This window comes from Plecotus auritus (assembly GCF_963455305.1).
Source record: "Plecotus auritus genome assembly, chromosome: 1".
Lineage (NCBI taxonomy): Eukaryota > Metazoa > Chordata > Mammalia > Chiroptera > Vespertilionidae > Plecotus > Plecotus auritus.
The window spans coordinates 189461999-189489798 of NC_137770.1; the positions used below are offsets into that span (position 1 = coordinate 189461999).

The 27800-nt window shown below is 40.9% G+C and overlaps 1 protein-coding gene across 28 annotated transcripts in view; it reads left to right on the forward strand.

The window, feature by feature from the left end:
- The first annotated feature begins 5327 nt into the window (after positions 1-5327).
- The window catches only part of MAPK10 (mitogen-activated protein kinase 10), a 313508-nt gene continuing 291035 nt past the window's right edge, over positions 5328-27800 (forward strand). For 8 of the 28 annotated variants that reach the window (XR_013961555.1, XM_080686678.1, XM_080686688.1 and 5 more), the window contains exons 1-2: positions 5374-5792; positions 12339-12453. The gene's annotated coding sequence lies outside the window, so the exon portion shown is untranslated. Of the gene's footprint in view, positions 5793-6958; positions 7380-7402; positions 7824-12338; positions 12454-27800 lie in introns of those variants that run through there. The other 20 variants (XR_013961554.1, XM_080686685.1, XM_080686686.1 and 17 more) reach the window with 15 other exon arrangements.

Below are 27800 nucleotides of genomic sequence, written 5' to 3' on the forward strand. Positions count from 1 at the left end.
TTTATAATGGAAGGGAGGTCTTGCTTGGAGAACAAGAAATATTCCTGAATATCTTTAGCCCTACCACAGACTACAAACATGCCATTAAATAAATAAACCTGTACACAAGGGATACTACATACAATTCTGTGCTTTTGAAAATAAGAACTTACATTTATTTATTTAACTTCTTTCAAAAACTTATGATGATAGTACTGATAGAATTCAGGTCAGACTTCTAGATTAAATACAGTTCCACTTGAAAGCAGTTTGCAAAGAATTTGAAATAGTTAAAGTTCAAATATGTAATATTATTAACAGAAGTTACCTGCTTTAATATTGGATATTTCAAAACTTAACACTTCATAGTAACATATGCTGGTAAAAAGAATTATGTAATCATAGATAATTATAATCTATATATATATAAAAGCCTAAGCAACTGGACCACTGGCCAGTAGCTATGATGTGCACTGACCACCAGGTGGCACACACTCAATGCAGGAGCTGCCCCCTGGTGGTCAGTATGCTCCCATAAGGGGAGCACCACTCAGCTGCCAGATGCTGGGCTCATGGCTGGCAATGCGCAGCTGCAGTGGCAAGAGCCTCTCCCATGGACACTCCCCCTGTGCGCCGAAGCAGCGGCGGGGCCAGGATGAGTGGGAGCAGCGCAGCACCCAGCCTAGGTTCGGGCTCCTCCCCGGTGGCCTGCTGCTTCACGCACTACTTTGTGCTGTGTGGGATCGACGAGGACAGTGGGCTGAAGTCCAATGAGCTGGTGGGTAAGGCTGGGCTGCAGTGGCATGGTGGTCCACTGATTCCTGCAGGCCAGGCCGAGGGACCCCACTGGTGCACGAATCCATGCACCAGGCCTCTAGTTAGCTATAACTGTTTATTGATCACCTACCATGTGTAAGAAGATATGCTAGGTTGCTGGAAAAGGGAACTTTCAGGGAAGACAATCAGAAATAAAGTGGATTAAGTCACAGTCAAGTTTAAGGTAAGATATTATAAATTCATAAAATAAGAATAATACAAAATACATTATAGTAAATACCAAATGAAAGGAAAGAGACACTTTTGTGGGAGTTCACATGGTAGATCAGCATGGTGGAAATGCAATGATATCAATAGGTATCTGTTCTTTTGTGTTCTCACTTTTTATTTAAAAATGTATATTTTTGGAAGTAGAGGCTCTAAAACATATCACGTTGGATTGAGACTCACAATTCAAATCATTTTGTTAAAGGCTTTAAATAAAGAGTTTTGGTTTTACCCAGTAAGAAATGGGATTTATTTTTGTGTTGATTTTTAAGAAATGAACTTGCATTAAATGGGATCTAATTTTAGGAAATTAATTTTTCCATATTATATATAAGGGACTTAAAAGATCATTTTAATCATCCAAGTATTACTGAAATGAGCAGGTTGAGAATTAAAGCCCTAAGTTATAAAATCTACCTCAAAATCTATGAATAATGTTGGGCTCTGTCACTTTTTTGTAACTTGTGCCATTAAGAATTAGCACCTAATGGAAGAAAAGGATTGGTTTTAAGCTATTTATACTTGTCATTTTAAAATTTCTGAATAGTATTCCATTATATGCATATACCATAATTTGAGTTATTTCCAGTTTTTATCTTTTATAAATAGAGCTAGCACAAGCATTTATGAAAAACTTTTTTGTGTATGTGGACATATGTTTCTATTCTCTTGGGTGACTATGAATAGAACTGTTGAGTCATTCTGTGGGTGTATGTTTACCATTAAAAAACACACATTGCCAAACCATTTCCTAAAGTAGTTTTACCAGCTTTTACTCCCACCGTTAATGTAGGAGAGTTCTGGTTTCTCCATATCCTATCCAAAAGTTAGTATTGTTAGTCTTTTTAATTTTAACCATTTTTGTGGGTGTGAAATGACATTTATTACAGTTTTAATTTGCATTTCTCTGATGACCAATTATGTTGAATACTTTTTTATATACCCACTAGAGGCCTGGTGCACAAAATTCATGCATGGAGGGGGGGGGTCCCTCAGCCCGACCCACACCCTCTCCAATCCGGGAGCCCTCAGGGGATGTCCAACTGCCAGGGATCAGGCCTAAACTGACAGTTGGACATCCCTCTCGCAATCCGGGACCTCTGGCTCCTAACCGCTCACCTGCCTGCTTGCCCTAACCACTCTGCATGCCTGCCTGATCCCCCTAACTGCCCTCCCCTGCCAGCCTGTTTGCCCCTATTAACTTTTTTTTTTTAATCTTATCCCCTTCACACACAATTGTATTTGACTTCCTTATTGGCTTCTTTCTCTCACACAATTTTTCTCCCTCCTTTATGTAACACTTTTTCCTACTGACTCATCATTTATAAACTTTTCTTTCCTCCTTATTTCCTACTTCTGTTCCATAATCCTTCCCATCTTTCTCCTACCTCATTCCCTCCCCACATTCCTTCTTTCCTTTATCTTTACCCCTGCCCTCCTTCCCCTTTTCTTTCCTTCTCACCTTAATTTTTTTCTTCACTTCCTTCCTCAGACCTGCTTTGCTCCCTCCCCCGTTTTTGCCTTCTTCCCATTCTCCTTTAAGCTCTACCGGCTCCCCTTTAAAACTTTTCTTCCCTCCCTCTTTCTCTCTCATCCTACTTTTCCCATACATTCTTCTCTACTTTCTTCCACTGTTTTAATATCTATCTGCCTGCCTAATTATTCACTATCATTTATCTTTTTTCTTTTCTGACTCCTACTTTTAAAATCTGTCCCCAGTACACAACTATACTTGATTTTCATTATAGCTCCTACAGTTCACTCATACATCCTCTTTCCTTCTTTAATTCTGCTCTCTACTGACTCCTTTATAAAGTTCTTCCCTCCCTTCCCCCCTTCTTAAAGCTTCTGTTTGGGGGAGTGTTAACCCCCAGCCCAGGGCTCAGCCCCGGCCAGGTGTTCGCTGCCCCCCCCTTCCCTGGCCTCCCCACCACCAGTCCTGCTCCTATTCACTACCTGGGATGCCTGGCCCAGCGAGGGTGGCCGAGGCCTGCGCAGCCTGGGCGCTGCTGCTGCTGCTGCCGAGAAGCAGGAGTGCCTCCACGCAAAGGCCCAGGACCGTCCACCACTCTGTCCCAAACCCGTGGGCACCGCCCTCCTGACGCACCTGCTCCCCGCCCTCCCCTGTGGTCGCCACCCCCTTCCGCGTGCAGCCCCGAGTTTCCTTCCCTTTTCCATTCCTGCGTCTTTTTCTTGTTCCCTTTCTGTATGTCTGTTTCTTCTCTCGGCCTGTCTGCCCGCAGGCCTTCCTTCCTCTCCCTCTCCTTTCTATCACCTCCTATCGTATCCTATCCTACCTGGGCTTTGTAGCCTCCTCAGCAGAGGGCGGGAATACAGCCTACTGATCCGCTGGTGACATGATGCTGTAATGGATAATTTGCATATTTCTCTATTATTAGTATAGATTGATCATTTATAAATCTTCCTTTGCCAAATGCCTATTCAAGACTTTTGCCCATTAAACAAAATTGTTTGTTTTTAGCACTGAGTTGTAGAATATTTTGATATCATCCAGAAGTTGTGTATATGAAGATATTTTCAGATAGGTTTATTAAGAGTATTTTCTTGTAGTCCATGTCTTGTTTATTCATTTTCTTAATGATGACTTTGGATAAGTAGAAGGTTTTAGTTTTGATTTAGCCCTTTGCCTCCCCCCCATTATGATGAGTACTTTGTGTTCTAAGAAATCTTGGCCTACTCCAAGATCAGAAAGCTATTCTTTCTTCTAAACGATACATTTTATTCTAGTAGTTTTATATAGATTTTAGCTTTCATATTTCAGAGTATAATTTATCGTGAATTCATTTTTATGTTTGTAATGTGAGGTAAGAGTTGAAGTTCACAGTGTCCTCTTTGATATCCAGTTATTGAGAACTTACCTTTGATACCCAAACTCAGAATACAATAACTGAAAAGTCTGAATGCCAATTACATTGTACTATGAAGTCGTTTAGCTAATTACTACATATTTTTGCTTGAGACATAGTCATCTTGTAGGTAAGCTAATTGCCAAGACTAAAAATTAACAACCAACTGGTTTTTGTTGAATATTAGAGTAAGCGAGATAAAAAAACTTGTCCAATGGACTAAAAAGACAGAAAACCCATGCAAGACTTTCTTTTTTCCAGATTCCCTCCTGAATAAAACAGCAGCAGCAGCAGCAGCAACCACCACAAAAGCTGGTCTCCTACAGTTTCCTGATGTGTGCCAGTGTCTTAGATCCTTGCCTCATCTATATCTGTCGCATGTTATATCTTTTCTGTTAACATGTGGAAGAAGCTCCATATTCATGTAAGTATACTAGTTCCAAAACATACTGTCGCATCATATAAAATTCAGCACTCCTTGGTTGTAATAGATAGAAACCCACCTCGAAGTTGTTTAGGCAAAAAGGAGTTTGGTTAGGTTCAGTTACTTGAGAAGTCCAAGCGCTGAAGCTGGTGAGGCCAAATATATATTGAAAATTTTCCTTGTGTACGGAAAAACTATTTTTAAAATGTTAAAATTTGGTAAATTTTTTTTTAACAGTGTAAGTAGTCAACTGCTCTCATTCTCAAAAAACCTATTATGTGTAAATGTGAAAAACTGGAGACTTAAAAATATGCTCTAAGTCAAAAGCAGGGCAAATGACTTAAATAAAATGGATATATTTGCCCCAAATAGTAATAATGCAATTTGTATTAGTTTTCCAGAGAATTATCTGCCATTAAAATAAAAAAAAGAGAGCCCTGTTTTTTAACTCAAATGATCTGTATTTTGCTTCCACATTCAAATTGCAGTCTAAGAACCAGTTTATTGAGTTTGATTTAGTGAGTATTTATTTAGGATTTTTTTAAATTAAAAACAAGGGAAACAGAAAAGGAACAGCGCTGTGCAAATGACCTCTGGGTCCGGGCAGGACTTACATGCTCACATCCCCTCAGAGGCTATTACCATCCTTGTCTGCTTTGACGGTTACAGATACTATGTCTCTCTTTGTGCTGTTTGCAAAAAAGCTGAGCTAGTCGAAAAGAAGAGATGGACTGTGTTTCCAATGGTGTGCTGGACTGCGGGCATTTGTTCCTTAGCGGGCTGTGTGCAGGGCCAGGGCTGCATGGAGCGATTGTTTCTCGGGACTGTGCAGACCGGCGGCCTGATGGCGTAGTTGCTGACAGTGGTTGCCAACAAACCCGATTCCTTTCCATTTTGCCTGGTCCTCATTTCGCCGGAAAACACAGTAGCTGTAGCTGCACATAGACTTTTTCCTCGCTCCCTTTCCCCCTCTCCCTCCTCCCTAGACCTCTCTGGGCTTTGACGTCACGTGTGCCCCTTTCAGTTGCCATAGCAACCCCATTCCCCAAGCCCTCTGTCGGTCTCCTCTGGTAGGTTCCACAATGGTACAGGCAGCATCACGCTGCACAATGGTTTCCAGGCAGTGAAAGAGGGTGATTCAGCAAGCCACTCTTCTCCTTCCTTAAAAAACCTTCCCTGTCTTTTTATTTTTTTCATGGGGGCTGGGAGGTGCTTGTTATATGATTACCTTTTGCTTTTCTTTTTTCATTTTTACAAATTTCCTTTTTTCTCCTCTCCCCTCAATTCCCAGGGGTTGGAGTGACTTTAAGATTGGGTTTTCTTGGACATCACCTGTCCATCTTTAATTTTAAACATTTTCCCCACCTCCAAAGAACCTGTTCCTTATCACAGTTTGGAATGTGGTTAATGAAAAACAAGTAGGGAGGATTTGGGGGGCCAACTGCTGGATGAGGACCGGAGTTCTGAAGCACGGAATGGTAGGTAGCTCTTTGCTCCTTCTGGGTTCTAACCTGTGTTTTGGAGGGTGTGGTGATGACTATTACTTGCTCCTGGGAGGGTGGGAGACCCGGGATGGGAGAGGAGGATGGTGCGGTAGGAAGCAGGTTAATGAAGTGAACTACCTCTGAGGCAGGAGCCGCCAGCCTCTCCTGTGCGGAGCATCTCTCCCCAGTCTTGGGCGTGTTGGAACCTTTCTGTTTGGAGTGAGGGTGGGCAGAGGGTGGAGGGAGCCTTCTTCTTGTGACCAGGGGTTTTTAGATCAGTGCAGAGCTACAGAAAGGAAGAGAAAAGCAGGGGTGGAGGGGAGAGGGAGAGGGAGAGGGAGAGGGAGAGGAAGAGGAAGGGGGGGGGGGAGAGAGAGAGAGCTGTGCTTATTGGAAGTGCTGACCTCAGTCCCATATCCAAGAAATGCTACGAGTTCCCTAAAACATTAAAAATCATATCTTTCAGTATGCATTTACATTTACTTCCTGAGAGGTGTAACTTAAATATTTTGGGACATATTTACATATTTTAGTTGAGAATGGTATTTATATATTTTAGTTGCAAAACCAATGGCATTACTCTTACAGAAACACTCTAGGCTAAATTTGGGCTGGGGAGAGGAGCACAGAACAGGGGTCAGGTTAGAATAAGAGGAAGCATTGGCACTGCAGTCGTATAGGTAACCGGTCCCTTTAAGAAAGTGATCTCCTAGTCACAGCAGGCAGCATTTTTTTTTTTAATGGCATGGTTCCCAGGTATTCTGTGCTGGGATACTGTGTCCCCTGTAAATGTCAGAGCTCTTGGGGGGGGGGGGGGAAGATCTATCATCAGAAATGAGCACGGCCATATATTTATCAGAACTTATGTATTTGTGCCTGCAGCAACATAAATGTGATTTATTGGAAAATCTTCAAGTAAATCAAGGTTAGAGATATCTCAAGAAAATTATATATATATATATATATATATATATATATATATATATATATATATATATCCCCCCTTTACTTTTAAACGTAGAGACTGAGTCTCTGCTTGAACCCTCTTCAAGGCATAACTTCCCGGGATACTGCAATTTAGCCACAGAAGAAGAATGGCTTATCCCAAGGCAGTGAGCTCTGAAGCAATCACAAGGTTGTTTACACGCCTGCCTTGCTGCAGAACCGGACCGTGTACAGCAGCCCTGCCTGCTGCTGGTCTGTTGATGGTAACTTTTATGAACGGACTGGAAAGAGGCAGGCTAAGTCATGGGGAGAGGCCACAGTTTAAATGGAAGGAAAATGGGTATCAGTGCACCAGGCATTCCAGCCCAAAGGTCCGGATTCTCCCTCTATCCCTAGACTGCTAGTTGTCGGACCCTGGGAGACTTCATAGAATGCTGATCAATGCGTTAAAAATGGTTGCAGGAATGACCATTAGTCTCAGAGAGGCGTCTGTAAAATTTGTGCCTTAGGTGAGCATGTATGTCATAAGCATAGACAGAGATGCTCATGAATGAGCTCGCAAGCTTCTGACTCCACTCTGGAACCCTGGGATTTTAGGGGTCGGGCAGTTTGGCTGAAGCCCTGTTGCTGCCTCTGGTATGTATTTGCTTCCCTACCTTGATCTCACTCTTGTAATTGACAGGAAGTACTGGATTAGCTTATTTTACCACCTAGAGCAAATTGAATTTTCTCGCCCCCACAACGGAAGGAGAAAATCAGATGACAAAGGTGATATGACCTTAGATATTAAAGACTCTTCATGCTTCCTCATTTGCACATTACTTCCTCCCGTTGTTGCAAAGTATCTTTAATTTGATGGGCTCCTGTTGTTACAAAATCCTCGCAGTTTTGGTAAAAGGATTCTTGATGATGAGGCAGTAAGAAATTATACGTAGAGTGGAAGAATCACTGCCTCCAGTTTCCTGCCTGCTTGCCCCAGAACAGCATCTGGCGTTAGGAGGAGTGTGTTTGCCATGCAGGAGGGGGATGTTTATGAACAGATCCCAGAGGGGCCGAGTGTGTTTTTGCTGTCATTGTCTGGTATGTCTGCAGTTGTTAGTATTTAATAGTTTATACTGCGTGGCCAATATTTTTCAAGGTTAGAATGAACTGTGAATTGACTGTGGGTGCTATAAAATACATGTATATTTTTAGATGCCAAGAAAATTCGTAGGGTTTTTCTTGTTAGTATATCCTATAGGAAAATCATAAGCAAAAGGAATTTGCCTCACCTAAGTAGTGTGTAAAAGCCTCCCATGTCTAAGGGAAGGCCTCCTATAATTAAAGGTTATTTTTTTAAGTTTTATTGTGGCTTTATGTAAATGAGCCTATTTCTTTGGATGTAATCTTATTGAAAAAGTATTTTAAGGCTGATGATAAAAGGCAAAGACTAATTGGGGGTTTTCTGGTTTATTAAACCTGGGGGCAGATGCTCGCCTTTCCTGCTCTAGTTCTGGCTTCAGGTCACATTTGTAGCTAAAAGACTTTGCATGGAATTGGACTGCTTAGTTGCTTATGAGAATAATGGACTCAAAGCAAGAGAGACTTTCTTCAATTTAAATAATAGAAAACAAATGGACATTAATTTTTTCCCCATTGCCCTACTATTTCCTCTTCAGTCTCTTTTAAGCTTTGGTTGGACATTGCAACACTTATGTAAAAACAGGCACACAGTGTCCAGTAATGGCCCGAAAGTGGTACAACGCGGCATGTACTGCAGTCTCAGTGCTTCTCCCTGCCACCCATGGATTCTGACTTCTGAGGACCAAGGGCTTGTGGAGAAAGTTGGGCCTAGAGACTCCTGAGGGAGATGCTTCTTGGTAAAGAACATCTGTTCTCTCTTATATTAGACACATCTAATATAAGAGGGGACATTTGTTTCTCTCTTATATTTATTACATTACACAAATCTGAGATGAGACACTGTTGCTGATTCAGATAAAAGATCAGGCTGCATATTGATTGTTTGAAAGAGAAAATATAACTTAGAATTGGGGCTTGAATTTCCAGAAATTTACCTGTCTGTTCATGTCCCCATTACAAAGTTGTAAGGTTTCGAATAAAGATTTTTCAGCTTGACTACATGGTGTCCTTATGAGAAAAATCAGGGCACAGAGGGGAAGTGAGAAATCTGCATGCTGTCTGTTTTAGGTACTAATTCTCCCCCTCCTCCCACCTTCATTTAATGGAGGGGAGCTTTATTTCTTATTGTGAGACCTCAGGTGATATTGAAAATCTTTAAATTAGAAAGAGATATTTCTGGCTTGAAAAGTGGACCTCAAATTTATACTTATTTTTGGTAAAGGTTTTTTGTTGTTGATTTGATATGTTGGATTCCTAACAAACCACTGTGACCTTTCTTACTGTTCTTATCCCTGGTGACTATGAGATGCAAAACCCAGAGGCTCCTGGGAATGGAAATTAGAGTTTTGAATGGAAAATAAATGACTGAAGGTTCCTTAGAAGCAGTTCCTAACCCCCAGTTGCTCTAAAACCTGATACGGTGTGCAGGTGTGAAGTTCCCCTACAGGGCAATCAGGCATTTGCAGAGTGACCTGCACAGCAATGAACCAGATTTTTGCTACAATGTGTGTGTGTGTGTGTGTGTGGTGTGTGTGTGTGTGGTGTGTGTGTGTGTGTGTGTGGTGTGTGTGTGTGTGGTGTGTGTATGTGTGTGGTGTGTGGTGTGTGTGTGTGGTGTGTGCGTGTGGTGTGCGTGTGCGTGTGGTGTGTGGTGTGTGTGTGTGGTGTGTGGTGTGTGTGTGTGGTGTGTGCGTGTGTGTGGTGTGTGTGTGTGTGGTGTGCGTGTGTGTGGTGTGTGTGTGGTGTGTGCGTGTGTGGTGTGTGTGTGTGGTGTGTGTGTGCGTGTGGTGTGTGCGTGTGGTGTGTGCGTGTGGTGTGTGTGTGGTGTGTGTGTGTGGTGTGTGTGTGTGGTGTGTGTGTATGTGTGTGGTGTGTATGTGTGTGTGTGGTGTGTGTGTGTGTGTGTAGTGTGTGTGTATGTGTGGTGTGTGTGTGTATGTGTGTGTGTGTGGTGTGTGTGTGTTTGTGTGTGTGTGGTGTGTATGTGTGTGTGTGGTGTGTGTGTGGTGTGTGGTGTGTGTGTGTGTGTAGTGTGTGTGTATGTGTGTGGTGTGTGTGTGTATGTGTGTGTGTGGTGTGTGTGTGGTGTGTATGTGTGTGTATGTGTGTGGTGTGTATGTGTGTGTATGTGTGTGGTGTGTATGTGTGTGTATGTGTGTGTGTGGTGTGTGTGTGGTGTGTATGTGTGTGTGGTGTGTGTGTATGTGTGTGTGGTGTGTGTGTGTGTGGTGTGTGTGTATGTGTGTGTATGTGTGTGTATGTGTGTATGTGTGTGTGGTGTGTGTATGTGTGTGTATGTGGTGTGTGTGTGTGTGGTGTGTGTGTATGTGTGTGGTGTGTGTGAGTGTGTGTGGTGTGTGTGTGGTGTGTATGTGTGTGTGGTGTGTGTGTGTATGCGTGTGTGTGGTGTGTGTATGTGTGTGTGGTGTGTGTGTGTGGTGTGTGTATGTGTGTGTGTATGTGTGTGGTGTGTGTATGTGTGTGTGGTGTGTGTGTGTGATGTGTGTGTGTGTATGTGTGTGTATGTGTGTGGTGTGTGTGTGTATGTGTGTGTGGTGTGTGTGTGTATGTGTGGTGTGTGTGTGTGGTGTGTGTGTGTGTGTGTGGTGTTTGTGTGTGTGTGGTATGTGTGTGTATGTGTGGTGTGTGTGTGTGTGTGTGGTGTGTGTGTGTGTGTGTGTGTGTGTGGTGTGTGTGTTGGAAAGCGGGGAGAAAACAACCAGCCGTGACAGAAAAGTACTAAAACGGCCTGCTGGTTTTCAGATGTTACCCAGCCTGGGTGCTCCCTGTGCTCCCCGACAATGAGTGTCTTAAAGTAATGAATGATACCTTCTCCTACGTTGAAAATAGCATTTGAAAGCATTCATAGTGAAGGAAAGCTCATCGTTTGTTTATTTGGTCATGTTCACTCAGTGGCTATTCTACCTCTGTCATAGCATTTACCACACAACACAGTGATTACCTGTCCCTATGTTTTCTGTATTCCCACTAAACTATAACCTCTGCCAGGGACTGACTGCGTCTGTTTGGCACATAGTAGGGGCACAATAAATATTTCTTGAACGAATGTCTCTGAGGTACAGAGTTCTCTGTTAAGGGCTATGGGTGACAGAGTTTGGGAAACTGTAACATAGTTTCTGACATTTGGGAGCTTATAGTCATTTATGGAGATGAGGTTAAATAACGAAGGTGGTATATAATTATATATTAATGATTTAACAATAATGTAATAGGAATTCGGAGGAGAAGGAAATTCACCTCCTCTGAATTGGTGGTAGGTGACCCTGGGGCCATATAGGGATGGCCTGGGGGCAGAAGGTGGTGGGGGAGGAATACCTAGGAGCACTTGTAAGCCTCTGGCCAAGAAAGGGATTCTTATTTGGGGCAGAGAGAAGGTGGTGACTATACGTCCCAAACTAGAAAGCAAAACTTATGTTTGATGATGGGGTAGAACATTGGGAACTGGCACAGTCCTGGTTGTTTTCTCCCCGCTTTCCAACACACACCACACACACACACACACACACACCACACACACACACACACACCACACACACACACACACACACCACACACACACCACACATACACACACACCACACACACATACACACACACACACACACCACACACACACACATACACACACCACACACACACATGGTCTGATATAATGTCGAAAAGTAATAGTAACAGATTGAAGTTACAAATTTACTTTTGTAAATAGGTCAGATTATGGAAAAATTACTTACAAGTCTCTTTCCAACTTCAGACCAACTTTAGTTTTATTTTATTTCATATGCTTCAGTGGTTTTTAAACTTCTCTCAGTCAGTCCTTTTCTTGGTAACTATGCAATCCACAGTTCCAATGAAGTCTTACATGAAAAGCAGAATACAAAAACATGTAACAGTGGAGCTGTCTCAGTTGAAGCTTAGTAGGATGCCTTGTATCAGAAAACCAGATCCATATCACAAAACCAATCAGTCCTGGCTGGTGTGGCTAAGTTGCTTGGGCAGCGTCCTGTGCACCAAAAGGTTGCCAGTTCAATTGGGGTCAGGCCACGTGCCTGGGCTGCAGGCTCGCTCCTGGTAGGAGGCATGCAAGAGGCAGCCGATCAATGTTTCCCTATCATATCAATGTTTCTCTTTCTTTCTCCCTCTCCCTCTCTAAAAAATAAATCAATAAAAATATTAAAAAATACAAATATTATATCACCCAAAGTAGCCATACTGATTGGGCTCATGTTCAGATTATAAAATATCCAGCTATTCTGGATATTTTTGGTTGGTAAAACCAAAGTTGTTGTGCTTGTGATAATTTTACAGAGTGGACTACCTCAAGATGTTTTATTTCTCCCCCTATGTCACCCAGCACCAATTGTCCTTCGCAGTCATTTAGTTTTCTCAGTGCAGGTGAAATTCCCATTTAAATGTTAAAATCAAATTTGTCTGTGTTTTTGCTTTGATTTTTAGGCTAGTATGAGAAACACCACGGGCAGGATCATCTCAGATCTTCGTTATGGCAACTCATGCAAGAAGCTGTTGAATTAGATCCATTTCCTATAGATGAGAAACCAAGCAAGCAGTGGTGAGTTACAAATGTGAAAACATTCCTTAGCAGGAAATGTTTAAATATCTACATAGCCAGTTTAAATATTGCATATGACTTAGTGTATGGATCTGAAGAAATACTGCTCTGAATAACGTCACTAAAGTGAACATTGGTTGGATAGAATGTTTAACTGATGGTACGGTGCTATTAATACCACGGATAGGAGCATGAGGTCTTGGGGTGCATGGGTTCATTGTATAACACCATGATGCTGCCACCCTGGATGATATCAGCCTATGTAAAATGCATGCAATGAACAATTCCATGTGGCTGAGTAACAGTTGGGTAACTGTACTTATCAGTGGTTTTATTATTTGTAACATAATTCTATATTTACCAACTTAACCTTTCTAGTAGAAGAATTGGTTCTGATCTAAATTATAATGATCCATTTATTTCATATATATATTCCTATTTCCTATATATATATATTCACATATATGCACATTCCTGTATAAATAGATAGTAGTATATAGGTATATATAGTAACATAACATTTAGATCTTTAGAAATAATGGGAGAGAAACCACATTGCAGTTTTATAAAGCTCAATTTGTGACATTTTAGCCTAAAAATCAATTTGCTTGATAAAACAATATTAAAAAAAGACCCAATTGCCTTGCTAATTGGAATAATTTTTAAAAATATTATAAAAATAGCATACACAGGCAAAATATATATTTTAATCGAATACTTGATGTTTCATAGTTACCAAAGTCAATAATCAATAGACTCCAGCAGTGATGAACTAGTTATCTGTCAAATTACATCTCTGGGAAATACAATATGACAGTGGTGCTTGTAAGATTCTAAAAGAAGCTGTTTTGAGCTAGTGATCAATAGCTTTCTTTCATTTGCTTAGCGGCTTATATAACTCTGGGTAGATAGGCTACCCTGTGAGTTAATGTATGACCCATGACTGCAGAAGACTGATGAAATTAACCCTATGCTTATTTCACATCATGATTTTCATTACAGTCTTCTTACAGTTATTTTGAGGAAGCAGATATAATAGTCATCACTATTCTGTGCTTAATCAACATGTATTAAATTGCCAATAATCAACCATTTTCTAACTAAAAGAAGGGCAATTTTATATGGCTGAACTTGAGTTATGTATCATGCTAAGTAATGCAGAAAACATACTGCCCCATCTTAAACGTTAATTTGTTGAGCACCCATTTATTGAGAATCTGTGATGTATCCGATTTATTGAGAATCGGCTCTTGGGATAAATGAAAGAGACAGTACCTGCCTTTTAAAGGAGCTTTCAGTGTAAATGTGTAGTTTTTATACAGTGCTGTGACACGGGCAGACATGGGGGCCAAAGGAAGTGCAGCAGAGGAGAGTATGCAAGGAAGGCTTACTGGAGGGAATGATGTTTTGGCTGACTACTAAGGACAGTAAGGTGTTAGCCAGAGGAAGGGGAGCAGTGGGAACATTTTTCAGTGGCCCACAGGCTTGAGAGAGCATACATTTTTGTGGGGGGCGGGGTACTAGGTGTCACTTTGCTGGGGCAAAAATGGGAGTAGTGGAGATGAAGAGGGATACAGGAGATATATAATAAAGGACCTCTAAGAGCAAAGCTAAGGAGTTTGGATTTTATTCCAAAATGAAGAACTTTTAAGGAGGAAATTAACATGACCACATTTATTTTTTAATTGTGAAATATGTCATGCACATAGAAGAATGTGTGAAAAATACAGTTTGAGAAATAATTATAAAGCAAATGTCATATAACCATTATTCATATTAAGAAATAGACTCCTGGTAAGTCTCTGTGTGCTCCTTTAAGATCACGTGCTTTTCCTTCCACTACAGGTTACCCCTAACCACCACCCTGCCTTTTGTCACACTTGTTCCCGTACTTTCCTTTGAAGATTTTCCAACTTGTAATCATCCTAATATATAAAAACCCTGGGTCATAACAACCAGTAACGACTGGAGGCCCATCAACCGGAAGTCAGTGCTGGCCCCACCCCCAAGCAAGCGGTTAGGGGCAATCAGGCAGGCAAGCAGAGTGGTTAGGGGTGATCAGGTAGGCAGACCAGTGGTTAGGGGTGATCAGGTAGGTAGGTGAGCAGTTAGGGGCGATCAGGTAGGTAGACGGCCCCTCGCAGGGCTGGCCCTGCCCCCCAGTAAAGAAAGAGGGAGGCCCAGGCCAGCCAAGCCATTGCACTCCAGCCTGTCGCCTGCAGAAGGAGGCCACCGGTGGCAGGGGAGAGGGGGGAACGCTGCACAGATGGCAAGCAGTGGCAGCGGCGGGGGTGGGGCCAACTGCCTACAGCCTGGGGAAGGAAAGCCCTGATAGGCCCTGATCTCAGGCCAGGCCTAGGAACCCTACCCAAGGGGTCCCGGATTGTGAGAGGGTGCAGGCCAGGTTGAGGGATGCCCCCCCCCGCCCCCCACAAGTGCACGAATTTTTGTGCACCGGGCCTCTAGTATAATATATATTCTTAATCACCTGATTTTGCTAAACATTGTACAATTCTTCCATGTTGATGCATGTAGTTTATTCATGAAAATTGTATAATATTCTGTTTCATGCATATATAGCAAATTTAATTTTCCATTCTACTGTTGATAGACATTTGGGTTGTTTCAATATTACTTATACTAATATATATCTATATTATCTGATTTATATATATATTTAATAAATATATTTATAATAAACTTAGTAAGTATATATATATATAATACTTTTTATACATATATATTATTCCTCATAGATTCTAGTACTCATATATAAGAGCTTCTATAGGATACATAGCAAGGGAATGAACTAAATTTTGGGGTATGTGCACATTCAGTTCTTCTAAATAATGCTAAAATATTTCCCTCAATCGGTGAGATCAGCAATGTATGAGAGGCTCTATGTCCTCATCAACACTTGATTTATAAGTTCTGAAATTTTGCTAATCAGGTAGATACATAATTGCACTTATGGAAGTTTTAATTTGTACTTTGCTGATTACTAATGAAGATGATCTTTTCGTTTTTTTATTGGCCATTTGCTTTTCCTCTTTTGTGTAGTGTCTTCTTAAAGTCTATGAGATTTGTGTTTCAGAATAATACATAGATTTAAGTTCTTACTGTGTAGTAGGCACTGTGTTAAGTACTTTGCAAACATTTCATCTTCATATCATTTTTATGATTCACAAATAAAGAAAGACAGATTTAAAGAGGTTAAATAACTTGCTAGCAGCCACACAGCCAAGAAATAGTGGACTTAGCATTTAAGCCCAGGTGGTTCTGACTCCTGAGTTCTTCAATTTCTCGGTGTCTAGAAAGTGATTAGATTGGAACCAGAGAGAACACTTAAGGTGCTATTGCAGAAATCCAGTTAAAAAGGAATAAAGGCATAAATCAAAGTATCACCTTTAGGACATATGTACAAAGCAACTGGACTTAGTAATGAATGTCGAGGGTGAAGAAGTGGAAGGATTTTTAAAAATTTCAAGTTTTAATACCTGTTGGCTAGGTGGATTCCATTTAGTCATACAATGTACATTTATATTCCAGGTATTGTGATAAGTTTTAAGAATACACTCTATGATTCCATGATTTAATAAGAGATGAATTTATTTCATGGAATCATAAAGCTTAGCATTTAAAGTGTTTATTTGGGTCAACTCTTCACTGTTTTGAAACGTGGAACCTGGTGCAAAAAGAGGTTAAGTGGCTTATTCAAGATCACATGCTACTAAATTTCAGATTAAGAATAGACATCAGGCCTGCAAAGAATGCCAAGAAAGTACAACTTGCAGAACTTTTAAATTAATAAGTAAAAATATAATCAACCTACTTTATCTCCTAAACATTTTTCAAGTCAGTTCCCTTTGAGTAAATCTGTTGTTACTACCATAAGTTAAGCCCTCATCATCATTATTAGCAGGTTTATTTAAATAGCCTAGCAAATTACCTTCTTGCCCATGACCTACCAATGAAGTCACCAGATCTGATTTGCAGTTGTTACCAGGTAACTGTCTTGCTCACTTTGATATGCTCCATTGCCTATGAAATAAATTTCCCTTCCCCTTAAAATATACCATATTCCCATTCACCCCAATTTAGGAATTCTTCTCTCCCATTGCCTGGGACACCAATGTGCTTTATTACAGACACTCAGTGTTTATTACCTCCGTGATTTACTTTACACCGTCTATTCGGCCTGTATTCACCCCACCCATCCTTTACTAACAGTCATTAGTCATCCTTTAAGATCTTGGTCATCTAAGAATGGCCTGGGGACTGACAACATGGGCATCATCTGAGAGCTCGATAGATCCCACCCAGATCTACTTACTGACTCAGAATCTTTCAGACAGGATCCTTAGATGATTTAAAGTTTGAGAGGTACTGCTTAGACTCACTTTAGACTTCATCAAGTGTTATCTTCCTATAGAAAACTTTCTTGACTCCTACCATTAGTCATTCATTTCTTCCTGGTGTTCTCACAGTAGACTATGCACCGTAGACATTGTGTTACCACACATTTTACTGTTTATGGGTCTGTCTCTCCAAACTTGCCTGGGAGTAATTTGAGTCAGATATAAGTATCTTAGACTTTTCCATGCCTAGCACAGTGCATAAATGTTTATTGAATAATTGATGAAAGAAAGGAGAGAGCAAGAGATAGATATATAGAATGATAGAACAGAAGCAGGAAAAGAAAATTATAAGAATAAAATACAGCCAAAGGGACTTTTCAGAGAAATAACTAGACTATAAAAAAAAAAGGCACCAAAGATTGCACCTCTGGATACAATTTGGAAAGCAGCTGACAGAGGGTCTGCAATGTTATTTAAGTAGATTGGGTGATAAATGTGAATACTATTTGCCAAATCCCTCAGAATCCAAATATTACCCTAATCTACACTAACAAAAGAGAAAGATGCAAATTGACCATCATTCTGCTACACTACCAGCCAATAGGAGTGAGTATGCAAATTACCCAACAAAGATGACAACACCCATAGTGGCCAGGCGGCTGGCAACCAGCAGCTCCAAGCCCTGATCAGGGACACAAACCTGCAGGGAAGCCAGCACCCCGCAGCCCCAAGCCCCGCCGGTGCTGGGGCTGCGGTGCGGGGCTTGGGGCTGTGGGGGCTGGATCCGGGACACAAACCCCCAGGGAAGCCTGCAACCAGCAGCCCCAAGCCCCGCCATGGCGGCACGGGCTGTGGGGCTGTGGGGGGCCGGATTGGGACACAAATCCTCAAGGAGGCCAGCACCCCGCAGCCCCAAGCCCCGCCATGGCGACACTGGGGCTGCGGGGCGGGGGGGGGGGGGGCGGGATCAGGACACAAATCCTCAGGGAGGCCGGCACCCCGCAGCCCCAAGGCCCACAGCCGAGGCACTGGGCCTGCTGGAGGGAGTTGAGGGGGGGTGGGCAGTGGAGACACAAACCCGCAAGAAACCTGTAGAAAGGGAGATAAACTATCATAACTTTATTTCCCTTTCCACAAGATGAGAAAACTGCCCCTGGTTTATTTACTGATGTGGCCCCCACCTTTCTACAAGCACAGGGTATGTTATGACCACTCCCAGGAAGGTCTGGTCAGAATACCGTCTCCAGGGAATAACGCTACTGTGGCAAGCCATCTAAGAGAGGAAACAAGCTTTTGTTGGGTTTATTCTGAAGGTCAGAGAACATGCCACCCCAACATATGCTGTGTTGTTATATTGATGATCTTGAGCTGCAGATGCTTGAAAAACAGCAAATGCATGCAGAGGCTTTCACTGAAGTCTCCTGATCTGCCTAAAATCAGACCCCCCAAAAGGAGCTCAAATGTCATAGGTCCCCTTCACAGGAGAAGTGTCATCAGGTAGAGAAGACTGACTCCTGTCATAGGACAGGAGAGTAGAAGTTGACATCACACCCAAACTTTGTTACAAACTATTTCCCCTCACCCCCATTCATCTTTCCTAAAAATCATTTACTCTCCTCTAAGATGTCTACATCTCCTGTCCCCTTTCCCTAGGAAGAAGGTATTTAAATCTGCATTCTAAGCAACCTTGGGGAGTTACTCATTTTCCCTGGGATCTCCCACATATACACAAGGTACACATGTTAATGAACTTTTGTTTTTCCCTTTGGTGATTTGTCTTTCATTACAAGGGCCTCCACTAAGAACTCAGAAAGGTAGAGGAAAACTATTTTTCTTCCTCCATAATTCTATCTTGGGAAATCAAGTCCCCAGCTGAACAATGAGGTTGGCTCAAGTACCAAGCAATGCCGGCTGACGGCAGGGAAGCTTCTAGGGAGAAATCAATGATACTGACATCGAAGTGGGATGGAAGGCACATGCATGGTTGCTGGTGGGAGTTTAAAGTGGTTCAACATTTTTGGAGGATGATTTGGCAAATTCGATAGAAATATTCAAGGTACATCCAAGAGTCTTCTTCTAGGAATCACATCTGCTGAGATAAAGCACAAGTGCACAAGCCCTGGTCAGAACCCAGGATGCTACTGCGGGCTCCCCTTCCATGATAAGAAAACCTGGGAACAACCTGCATTTTCAGGACAAGGTGGCATCTATACTAATAAAAGGGTAATATGCTAATTAGACTGAACATCTTCCGGATGACCTTCCAGATGTCCTTCCAGACGTCCTTCCCGACAAAGCCATGTTGGCAGGGCCGAGGCAGAGGAGGTTAGAGGCAATCAGGCAGACAGGGGAGAGCAGTTAGGGTGATCAGGCCAGAAGGGGAAAGCAGTTAGGGCAGGGGTGGGCAAACTTTTTGACTCGAGGGCCACAATGGGTTCTTAAACTGGACCGGAGGGCCGGAACAAAAGCATGGATGGAGTGTTTGTGTGAACTAATATAAATTCAAAGTAAAGGAGCAGAGGGGAGAGCAAGAGAACCGGATAGAACAGCCGGATCCGGCCCGCGGGCCGTAGTTTGCCCAAGGCTGAGTTGGGGGATCAGGCTGGCAGGCAGGTGAGCTGTTAGGAGCCAGAGGTCCTGAGGGGTCCCAGATTGGAGAGAGTGCACGGGCCTCTAGCTTTTCATATAATAGTTTAGTTTTGTTATTTTTGTTGTTGATAAAATTTTGCCAAAATATATTTTACCTTCCTAAACGAAGTGTCCTACTGTCATTTTAACTTGTCAGAGACTGGGATATTGTGTGAAAGAGGACAGAGGATGCAGGTTTGTTTGGAAGTTATACAGGAGACAGAAATAAGAGACCAGTGAGTAGAGAGTAGGTACTATCCATAAAAGGATTTTCTGGTTATTAGAATTGTTTGTAAGTCTGTGCTTTTTGAAAAGTAGTGAACCTTCTTGCAGGGCACGTATTTAACCATTTTCACGGTTGACCAAATGATACTACTTTACGTGGGAGATTGAACTAAATGACCTCTGAGGTCTAAGGTCTTTATGAATTAGGAGATGATAGTTATTTAGAGAGGTTCAGGAAGAATGAGGGTTATAATAAAGATTTAAAATAGTAGGTAACATTTATTTGAGTGATTATTTCATACCATGCACTGTTTAAAGCACTTTTTGTGCACTGCTTAATTTAATCTTCACAGAATTCATCCTACATGTGATGAAACGGAAGCAAACTTGCGGTGAGGTCATGCAATAGCAGTGGTAGAGCCCAGGGAGTTTCTGTTTTATCCCTAGGCTGTGTCCTCGTCTGAGAGGTGAAAGTTGGACCTGACTAGAGCCTTAAAATATTGATATGGTTTGAATTCCAGGTAAGGGTAAGAACAGGGCTTCTAGGAAATGATAACAAAATAATCGAAGTAGAAAGAGATAGAAATGAGCATAACAGGCTTGTGGAAGCACATACCTCACAGATGAGATGAATAAGAGACTATTCTGAAACTTGTCATGTAAGGCTGCTCTGTCTTGCTTGCTTCATGGTTCCAAGTTACCAAGATGGGAAACTAAATTCTTAGGATTAGTAAAACGAACATCAGTAGCTCTCATATTGTATAAAAATTTAAAGGCCTTTCACTGACTGGCAGAACTTCAGGCTATATTTCCCAGGAAGATGGAGTCAGGACTGTCACTGTTTGAGAGATTCCAAGTAATTTGATGTCAGATAAGGAAAGTAATAATGTTTTCCTTTAGAAGTTGGTGTTTTACTGGTCCGTATGTAAAGAGTGAATCAGCATATCTCAGATTCTTCATAAAGAAATCTGTATTCCAATAACCAATATCAGAGGAACTATTATTAAAATAGAAGTATGAGATATTTATTATTATTACTTTTTGTTAATCTTCACCTGAGGATATATTTTCCATTGATTTCTAGAGAGAGTGGAAGGGAGGAGGAGAAACAAAAAGAGAGAAACATGGGTGTGAGAGAGACACATTGATTGGTTGCCTCCCACACGTGCCCTGACCCAGTTTGGGGACTGAGCCTCCAACCGAGGCACGTGCCCTTGACCAGGAATCGAACCTGTGACCCTTCAGTCTATGAGCCAACGCTCTAACTACTGAGTCAGACTGGCTAGGACAGAAGTATGAGATCTTAATGAAAATTTGGTTAGCCTAAGAACCCTTTTCAGATTAGGGTTTATTGGAAAATGTAGTCTGCAGTTTAGCAGCAATCATTACATGTGATAATCTATTATTTATAGTGTAGATACTAGAAATTATATGCCAGGTGTTTCGAAGTTTTTGGTTTTTTTTTCTCTATCAAATGTGGTTTTTATTCAACTGACAAGCACTTTTCTACAGCTGCACTTGTGGAACATCACATGGCAAAAATGGGAGTTTTTTTCTCTAGACTTCTTTTCCTTTTTTTAAACCTTATTAAAAATGAGGTTGGTCCTAAAAATATAGAAAGAAATAAATTTAAATTCACAAAAAACTGCACATTATAAAAAAGTCACTAAAACACCACATTTGGTTATATAAAAAGCCAAGTCCCTTTTGATGTAAAAGGAATGCGGAAACTTGGTGTTGATGGTGTGGTTTCTTCCTGTTACCAGACTGATAGGGGGAGGGGAAACAAAGGAGTAGGAGTGAGTGTTTTTTTTAACCTGCCTTCCCTACCAAATACTCTTATTTATCAAGAGAAAATCCACCTAGCTCAAGGGGCAGTGAAGAGGAGGAAAGAAAAGTGAGAAATGGCCCCTTTGATCATGCCCTACCCCACTCCCCCCTCAGCCCTTCACTTCAAACTGAGGCTAGGACTCCACCCCACCTTAAGAGAGCCTGGTCCCTAGGAAAAGAGATGGAGCTGGGAGAGGAACACAAAGAAGGAACAACTGAGATAAAAGTTTTCTTTTGACTTGTACTTTTGGAAGGCCTAGGTGGCTTGTTAGTGCTTTATATCCTGAAGGCTCATTTTCAAAAAGCTTCTTTAAACTTGAGAGTGGATAACCTTGACAGTATTGTCTTTAGAAAGTAATTTATAAATCTTAATAAACACAATTGCAATGTAGTTATGATTTAAAGAACTTGCACTGCCCCCTAACTCTCCCCGCCCCCCCAAAAAAAGATTGAATAAAATATTAGGCAAAATTATGTGAAGTAGTGGGAGGGAATGTATTAAATTAAGCTCTTTTTAAAAAATCTTTTAGGAGTTCCAGCCAAATATATTCTGTCATATATCTGTCGACTATTGTCTTGCTAACCAGGGTTCGGGTCAGCAGTGTGGAATATCACAGGCAATCAAACCTAATGTGTTGAACTTCTTTTCTAGTCTTGGTCCTGAGTATAGATGTCTGACTCTGTGTTATAATTTAAGGAGCCAAAATACCCTCTGGTTTGCAACCCTCTGCTTCTGAACCTGATAAAATGTGTGAAATCCCCACTTATTCATTTGGTTGAAGATTGTACCTGTTAAAATTGAAATGTTATGAGGTAAATTTGTTGGCTAGTTACTCTGATAAACTAACTTGAGTTAAGGTGTAAATTGGTGATAATGGATTTTGAATCATAGATAATATCCACCCTTGGATAAATGTCTTAATGCATTAACAAAGGAGGCTAAAAGAATAGAATACATAGGAAATATTTTTATATGGGGAGGGAATCAAGATAGGTCTTGAAGATAATGCTGTGTTAAGGGTTTATCAGATTATTTAAAAATTTTCATTGTACAGTCTCTGGAAAAGGAAGAAACCTTGATGTGAAACTATTATCCATATGGGATATCATCTATGCATAGGCGACCAAACTGACTGTATCTATTTCCCAAATGTGTAAATTTCTTTTTCTGAAAATTGTCTTCTGCTACTGAAAGATGACTGTTCACAAATGTTTGTTCATTGATTTATTTATGAGAATAATCTTTTAAATTCGCCTTTAAAAATCATGGTTTCTAAGCTGTGCTGGGATTTACCAACATACCAGGTGAAACAATTGGCATCTTGATCACTTTAGATGTTATCAATGCAACACATTTGCATGAAGGTTAACAGATATTTTCAATAGGCAGGTTACTGTGGTAGAATCTCTGAAAAATGCATGACACAATTCTCCCTTCCTCCTTCCCTCCTTCCTATGTTCTTCCCTCCCCTCCTTCCTCCTCCCCCCCCCCCCCCCCCCCGCTCCCTCCCTTCCTTTCCTGAAATATTTACTGGCTGCCCAATCTGTGTGAGGTGCTGTAGCAACAAAGATAAATTCTAGTTAGTCGTCTCTTAAGCAACTCATTATCAAACTAGGGGCCTTTGGGTGGGAAGGGAAGGGGGAAAAACTTTTAAATGAGTAAAAAGACATCGAGTTCAGGCGACATTGCAGTTTTTAACAACCCAACTATCACCCAGGCATTCTCACTTGGGTTTCCACAGAAAGACATGAGTCCCGGTGTTCTAAGGCAGCAAGCAATTCTCAGACTTTGTAGTTTCACAATCCCTTTACATTCTTGAAAATTATTGAGGAACCCAAAGAGCTTTTGTTTATGTGGGTTCTATCCATTGGTATTTAACGTATTAGAAATTAAGATATAAATTTAAAATATTTGTGTAATTCATTTAAGGATTAACAGAAAATACATGACATGTTCACACAAAATAACATATCTTTTAACGAAAACTGCTTTTTGCAAAATAATTTAGTTACAAAGTGGCATTGTTTTACATTTTTGCAAATCTGTTTAATGACTGATTTAATAGAAGACAGCTGCATTCTCTTATCTACTTATGCTTTCAATCTGGTGTTATGTCACACCTCATGCAGCCTCTGGTAGACACTACACTACATTTGAGAGAAAAGGAGAATGAAAACAGCAAACATGCATTAATATTATTTGGAATTAGTATTGACATCAGTGACCCTCCCTGAAAGGGTCTTCAGGGGGTCTGTGTACTATACTTGAGAATCACTTCTAAAAAGCGTCTGTTGTGTGTAATGAATTCACATCTCTTTTATGTATCTAGAATGGTACTGCTTGTCCACCATCCTTGGAAAGATGGAAAAATTGTGTGTTTTGTCACTGGAGGTGAAAGGCTGCGAGACTGTCACCTCCATGAAGGCAGAGATTTACTTCTCTTTAGATATCTCAGGGCCTGGCACATAGTTGACTCTGTGACTCTCAGTGATAGACATTCTAATGTGACAGATACACTTTCAAAAGTCACAATAGTTCTGGATAGAATAAGATGGGAAATAAAGGCCAATGTGTGTTGTAGAGTCAAAGGGAGCAGCCATTTTCAACTGAAGTATTAGAAGGGATTCATGGGAGAGATGGCATTGGCGTGGAATTATGAAGATAATTTTGATAGTGTTGGAGTTATAGAGGTTACTTATAGAAAGGGAACAGAATGAACAAGGAGCAGAGTGATTTTGGGGCTCAGAAGTTTAGGCTTGTGGGACCTAGGGCAAAGGAGAAGGCAGTCAGAGATATGGCTAGTAACACAGATTGGGTCTGGATTGAGGGAGGTCGTGGATATCTATGAAGGATTTCATGTCTGTTTCTATAGATTATGAGGAGCTGCAGCTGTTTTCTGAGCAGGTTTAAGGAAATGATTCTGGCCCAGTCACTATGGCTCAGTGGTTGAGTATCGACATTTGAACAAAGAGGTTCCCAGTTCAATTTCTGGTCGGGGCACATGCCCAGGTTGCTGGCTTGATCCTAGTAGGGAGCATGCAGGAGGCAGTTGATGGATGTTTCTCTCTCATTGATGTTTGTACCTATCCCTTCCCATTCCTCTCTCTGAAAAATCAATAAAATATTTTTTTAAAAAAAAAAGTAGAAAAAAAAGGAAAGAAAATGATTCTGGCAGCAATGTTGAGAATGGTTTGAAGAGTGAGAATGGAGGCAGGGTGAGCAATTAGAGGGAAGGAGGGGATGAGAATCCAGCTTGAGAAAGAGACAGCACGACTCAGTGGAGAGGGATCCAATAGATAAAGAAGGCATCCAGGTTTCAGGTAATTTGCAGTAAGAAGTGAGAGACAGGGCTTGAGTCAATAAGGAAGGGAAATAGTGGGTTCTTTATGATTTCACTGCAGGCTCAACCATGGTATTACTAAACAATTACACACAGGACCTCGGGCTTTTGGTTTCTTCATATGCAACATGTAGAAATAGGTTGTTTGCCTATTTGTGTCACAGGAGTCCGTGTGAGGATTAATAAGCTCTTTGACAGAAAGGCTGTCTATTAATCTCAGCTATCAATAAAATAAGAATGTTTGCCAGGTGCTTTTGCTTCTATGTTGAAGGCTGCTATGCAAACATGAAATACCGCCTGGAACTATTGTCACTGTTAATAATAGTAAAACCATTGCCACAAAATGCTTACACAGCAAAGTTTTTCTCTGCCCGTTCCAAATAGGAAGATGAAGCCAAGCATGGACATCCATTCCATTTAGTTTATTATGAATCTTGCTATTTGTAAACTAATTTCCTGGTTAGCAGAGAAGTCATTTTAAGTGTATTTGAATTTCACTGCATCTCATTATTTCCATTACTCTGTTCTGGTAAGGTTTTCATTGCTCTCAGGGACTTAATTATCCTGACTTTTCTCTGTGCAAATGGAGGTTGGGCCACGTTTGATGTGTCCAGTACTTGCATCTGTGTTCCTGTTAATTATGGCTACTTCCATGAATTTAATACAGAGCTGGTCAGGCATGTAAACTCCAGAATTAGACTACCTGGGTTTAAAGCCAAATTCTATAACTTCATATGAGATCCTGGTTAAGTCACATCATCTTTTTTTTTTTTTTCAAATTTTTATTAAGGTATTATATGTGTACATATCTTACCATTGCCCCCCCAACCCCACTCCCATACCTGCCCTCACCCCCCAATGTTTTGCAGCCGTTGGTTACTCTTATATGCATGCATACAAGTCCTTCAGTTGATCTCTTATTTCCCCCACCTCTCCCTAACCTTACCGCTGTAATTAGACACTCTGTTTGATGCTTTACTGCCTCTGTAACTATCTTTTGGTTCATCAGTTTATAATGTTTTTCATTAACCCTAAATGAGTGAGATCATGTGGTATTTTTCTGTCATTGACTGGCTTATTTCACTTAGCATAATGTTCTCTAATTCCATCCAGGTGTCTACAAATGGTAGTAATTCCTTCTTTTTTATGGCAGCATAGTATTCCATTGTGTAGATGTACCATAGTTTTCTGATCCAGTCATCTGCTGACGGGCACCTAGGCTGTTTCCAAATCTTAGCTATTGTAAATTGTGCTGCTATGAACATAGGGGTGCATATATCCTTTCTGATTGGTGTTTCTGGTTTCTTAGGATATATTCCTAGGAGTGGGATTACTGGGTCAAATGGGAGTTCCATTTTCAGTTTTTTGAGGAAACTCCATACTGTTCTCCACAGTGGCTGCACCAGTCTGCATTCCCACCAGCAGTGCACGAGGGTTTCTTTTTCTCCGCATCCTCGCCAACACTTGTTGTTTGTTGATTTGTTGATGATAGCCATTCTGACAGGTGTGAGATGGTATCGCATTGTCGTTTTGATTTGCATCTCTCGGATAATAAGTGACTTTGAGCATGTTTTCATGTGTCTCTTGGCCTTCCTTCTGTCTTCTTTCGAAAAGATTCTATTTAGGTCCGTTACCCATTTTTTTATTGGATCATTTATCTTCCTTTTATTAAGTTGTATAAGCTGCCTGTAGATGTTGGAAATTAAACCTTTATCAGTGATACCATTTGCAAATATGTTCTCCCATACAGTGGGGTTTCTTGTTGTTTTGTTGATGGTTTCTTTTGCTGTGCAAAAGCTTTTTATTTTGATGTAGTCCCATTTGTTTATTTTCTCTTTGGCTTCCATTGCCCTAGGGGCAGTATCACTGAAAAAGTTCTTTTGGCATATGTCTGAGATTTTGCTGCCTGTGGATTCCTCTAGTATTTTTATGGTTTCCCTTCTTATATTTTAAGTCCTGTATCCATTTTGAGTTTATTTTTGTGTATGGTGTAAGTTGGTGATCTAGTTTCATTTTTTTGCATGTATCTGTCCAATTTTCCCAACACCATTTATTGAAGAGACTGTCTTGACTCCATTGTATGCTCATGCCTCCTTTGTCAAATATTAATTGCGCATATTGGTTTGGGTCGATATCTGGATTCTCTATTCTATTCCATTGATCTATATGTCTGTTCTTGTGCCAGTACCAGACTGTTTTGAGGACAGTGGCTTTGTAATACAGCTTGAAATCTGGTATTAAGATCCCTCCTACTTTATTCTTCTTTCTCAGGATTGCTGTGGCTATTCGGGGTCTTTTTTTATTCCAGATGAATTTTTGGAGAGTTCTTTCTAGGTCTGTGAAATATGCTGTTGGTATTTTATGGGGAGTGCATTGAATCTATAGATTGCTTTGGGTAGTATGGACATTTTGATGATGTTGATTCTACCAATCCATGAACATGGTATGTTCTTCCATCTGTTTACATCTTCCTCTATCTCTTTTTTCAGTGTCCTGTAGTTTTCCGCATATAGGTCTTTTACCTCCTTGGTTAGGTTTATTCCTAAGTATCTTAATTTTTTTGGTGCGATGGAAAATGGGATTGCTTTTTTAGTCTCTCTTTCTGTAAGTTCACTGTTGGTGTATAGAAATGCCATAGATTTCTTGGTGTTAATTTTGTATCCTGCTACATTGCCGAATTCATTTATTAAGTCTGTTAGTTTTTTGATAGAGTCTTTCGGGTTTTTTATGTACAATATCATGTCATCTGCAAATAAGGACAGCTTTACTTCTTCTTTTCCAATTTGGATGCCTTTTATTTCTTCTTCTTGTCTAATTGCAATGGCTAATACTTCCAGTACTATGTCAAACAGGAGTGGTGAGAGTGGGCATCCTTGTCTTGTTCCTGTTCTTAGGGGAAATGGTTTTAGTTTTTGCCCATTGAGTATGATGTTAGCTGTGGGTTTATCATATATAGCTTTTATTA